Here is a 4,820-nt window from a genome sequence, read left to right on the forward strand (position 1 = left end):
GAAGGCGAAAGGGAAGGAGAGAAAATGATTGATTTACCTCAAGGAATTGTCTCACATAATTGTGATGGCTTGCAATCCCAAATCACAAGTCAGGCTAGAGTCTTCTACTGCAGGGGATGGCAAATCCAAAATCCTCAGGCCAAGAGTTAGGCTATAGACTTCTATATGCTTCTTTCCCAATATCCAGAGGTCATATGATGAGAAGTACAGAGTCCAGAGTTCTACCAGAATATCTATTTATATTCTGAAGACTGATCATAACACAGAAGAATCCATCCTTTCCACTGATTAGTTGATCACATCAAATCACATAATAGACAGTGATTGTATTATATTACTTTGATTATTTGCATTACATTAGAGTACATTAATCACATCACATTGTATTACATTACATTATGTTACATTACATTACCTGGAAAACCCACTGAGAATGATAGCCAAGAGAAGCTGACATAAAAGTAATCATCATGTTAATAATTTTTTACACCTAAGTTTTTGGCCGGTAAAATTTATTTCTATCAAATGAAGAAAACAAAAATTACATTTTTTAAAAAACCCTGAAATTTATTGAAAACATGTAGTGACATATAGCAACCCAAAGCACAACAGAACGAAACACTGCCCAGTCCTGTGCCAAGGTAGCAATTATTGCTATCCCTGAGCTCATTGCTGCTACCACTATGCCAATCCATCTATTGGGAGTTTTTTGCTTTTTCTTCAACCTTGCACTTTACCAAAAATAATATCCTTCTCCAGGGACTGGTCCCTCCTGATAATGTCTGAAAAATGAGAGATGAAGTCTGGTCATCATGGTTTCCAAACAGTATTCAGGCTGTACTTCTTCCAGTACAGATTGGTTTGTTCTTTTCACGGTCCACAGTACTTCTAATAGTCTCCTTCAACACCATAACTCAAATTTCTGAATTTTCAACCATCTTCCTAATTCACTGTCCAACTTTCACATGCATATAAGGTTATTGAAAATACCATGGCTTGGGTCAGGCGCTCCTTAGACCACAAACTGACATCTTCGCTCTTCAACACTTTGAAAAGGTCTTGTGCAGCAGATTTGATAACTGACCATTTCTTTTGGTACAATGACTCCATATTCCTTCCATCTTCTTTTGATGGTTTCTACATTATTCAATACTTTGTACATAGAATCCTCCAGTACTTCAAGCCAAGACTTGATTATTTTCTTCAGTTCCCTCAACTTGAGAAATGCTGAGCATGTTCTTACCTCTTTGTTTTCTAATTCCAGGTTTTTGCACATATCATTATAACATTTGACTTTATCTTCCCAAACTGATCTTTGGATTTTTCTACTCAGCTCATTTACCTCCTCATTTCTTCCATTTGCTTTAGCATCTCTTCTCTGGAGAGCAAGTTTCAAAGTATCTTCTGACATCCATTTTGATCTTTTCCTTCTTTCTTGTTTTCTTAATAAACTTTTACTTTCTTCCTGTATGACGTTCTTCATGTTATCCAAACAAGTTGTCTGGTCTTCAGTCTTTAGTGTCTAACGTATTAAATCTGGGATATGTTTGAGGTCACATTTTGGCTCTTGTGGACTCATTTTAATTTTCTTTCACTTCAACTTGAAATTGCATATGAGCAATTGATAGCCTGTTCCACAGTCGGCCCATAGTCTTATTTTGGCTGCAGATATGGAGCTTTTCCACTGTCTCTTTCCACACCTACACCCAATTTTATTTCTGTGTATTCCATCTCATGAGGTCCATGTGTATGGTCATCTTTTATGTTGTTCACAAAGTATATTTTCAGTGAAGAAGTCATTGGTCTTGCAAAATTGTATCATGTGATCTCCAGCATTTTTTCTATTACCAAGGCCATATTTTCCAACTATTGATCTTTCCTCTTGTTTCCAACCTTTGCATTCCACTCACCAGTAATTATCAATACATCTTTATTGCATGTTTGATCAATTTCAGTTTGAAGAATTTGTTAGAATTCTTCAATTTCATCATCACAGGCTTTAGTGCTGCAAGCATAAATTTGAATAATAGTTATATTAACTGGTCTTCTTTGGGTATGGATATTGTACTGTTATGCACAGCATTTCACTTAAAGACAGATCTTGATATGTTCTTTTTAATGATCAGTGATTCCTCTTCTACTTGTCATTCTTGGCATAATAATCCATGTGATGGTCAGATTTAAAATGGCAAACACCAGTCCATTTCAGCTCTCTATTGCCCAGGAAATTAATGTTTATGCATTCCATTTCATTTTTGACAATTTCCAGTTTTCCTAGATTCATATTCATACATCCATGTTCTGTTTATTAATGGATGTTTACAGCTGTGCCCCATCATTTTCAGTTGTGTACCATCAGAAAATGAAGGTCCTGAAGGTCTTACTACATTCATGTCATCATTTTCAGCTCTACTTTTTGGAGGCTGTTCTTTCTGTCTTATTTTGAGTTCCTTCCAACCTGAGGTACTCATTTTCTGGTACTTTTTCTGACAATATTCTGGTGCTTTTCATCCTGTTTCAATATTCAGTATTCTGAAGCTGACAGTGTTCCACTGGTATTTATGAAGTTTTTGTTATTGTTGTTGTTAAGTGCCATCAAGTTGGTTCCGACCCATAGCGATCCAGAACAGGGTTTCCGAGGCTGTAAATCTTTACCGGAGCAGAAAGCCTAATCTTTCTCCCGTGGAATGGCTGGTAGTTTCGAACTGCTGACCTTGTGGTTTGCAGCCCAATTTGTAACCACTACACTACCAGAGCTCCTTTATGAAGTTTTTAGTGACTAAATATTCAGAAGTAATAAGTCTCTCCTTCTTCCTAGTCTGTCATCATCTGGAAGCTCAGCTGAAACCTGTCCAACATGGGTGAACATGCTGCTATTTAAAATACACATGACATAGCTTCCAGAATCACAGCAACATGCATGCCACCACAGTATGATAAAGTGAAAGAGGTGTGATGATTGTAGTTGTTAGGTGTCCTCAAGTATGTTCTGACTCATAGGGATTTTGTATAGATTCCTGAGGCTGTAATTCTTCAAGGGAGCAGAAACTTTTCTCTTTCTGCTTAGGAGCGGCTGATGGGATTGTCCTCCCCACCTTGTGGTTAGTAGTCCAGTGTTTATCCTACTGTACCACCAGTACCTAGGTATAATTAAAATTTATAAATTATAATTCTGTAATTATAATTACAATTCTTACAATAGTTATCCAAGATAGATATTATTATTCTAATATTACAGAGAAGGAAAATTAGGTTCAGGAATGCAAGGAATTTTCAGGGCAACAATTTCTAGTCAGTGACACATTGAGAAACGAACCCAGAGCTGTATGATTCCTAAAACCTGAAATTTCTCTTTAAGTGAGAGGCAAAAATAAAAAAACAAACAAACAAAAACAAAAAGCATAGCCTCATATTAAGGGCATAAATGATCTAATTTTTTGCACACATGGTTGCTTTTGATGTACAGACCATAAGAGGGCATCCATGAAATGGAAGGGTTTGACTCTTGTTACCAGGTACTGCAGTATCTTGTTGAAAATCTAACGTACTCCTTAGAGATAGATTTAAGTTTGCAAATAGAATTTACAATTTAGAACACCAAACAGAATATACTAATGATATTCTGTATATATTTTGAGTCTTTGAGTAATATCTGTATGTTTGAACTGTGAATAACTAACTCTCTTTGGAAATGTAATAGGTAGCAAAGGTAAGAATATAAATTTCAAATGGATTACTATTTTTATTAAAATTTAACTCATAATATAGAAACCACTTTGTTTGAATTAATCTATTCTAATAAATGTTCTCAAAACTAAAATAAATTTCAGGTGAACCGTAGTTATAGTTTCAAGGCTTTGTTTTGTGATAAGTGCCAATTACAGTTTTTGTTTGGGCAGTATTACATGACTTTTGGAAACACTAGAGAATATGCCAACAAGAGAAGGTGTGACTTATACATGGAAACTACTGCTTTTATTTCCACTTCATTGTGAGAAATAAATACACTTAAATCAGCATCTAATTTAAGAGTCATTTGGAAAAAGTAGAAAGAGACATGTGCTTTTACTATTTTAAGAATTCCATAAAAATAACAGTGACTTAATTCTTAATAGTTCATGGGCATATCCTATTGAGAGTTTAAAAAAAAGCAACAACCTATTCGTTTGGGGGCATGTCTCAATATCAAGTTTGCAAAAGCAAAGCATCTGCCATTAAATGAATTTTTGTCAATAATATGCAGTATTGATTTTACATTATATACACTGTACACAAATGTACAGATATTGTTTAATTTACATTCCTGAAGGAATTTTTTTACTCAACATTTCTAATAACTCTACATTGAAGGAAAAATAAGTCTAACAGTTTTTTATGTAGCTTGAAAAATACATCTTAACAGATTCTGTATTTTACAGGTTATAGACATTTCCTTCAGAAAGTGTCAAAGACAAAGATGTTACATGAAGATGACAATGCAATCAAACAGCTGTATCATATTCAAGGAAGGGTAGTTTGTGTCTGTATGCTCTACATTTTCTACCCAAATTCTACCGTGATTATTAGCAAGTTCTCAGACTTCAAGAAGATTGTCCTCTTAGTTGCTTGGGTCTTCATAACTAACATACTTGTTGTTGTTGTTAAGTGCCGTCAAGTCGGTTCTGACCCATAACGACCCTGTACAAGGTTTCCAAGGAGCCGCTGGTGAGCTTGAATTGCCAACCTTGCAGTTCAACCGGCTTTGTCGTCTGGCATGTTAACCTACAGCACCACAACAAGTAGCCACAACAACAACTGTAACAAAATTGTGGTTGTTGTTG

Source organism: Chrysochloris asiatica, unplaced genomic scaffold (assembly GCF_000296735.1).
Source record: "Chrysochloris asiatica unplaced genomic scaffold, ChrAsi1.0 scaffold00145, whole genome shotgun sequence".
NCBI lineage: Eukaryota > Metazoa > Chordata > Mammalia > Afrosoricida > Chrysochloridae > Chrysochloris > Chrysochloris asiatica.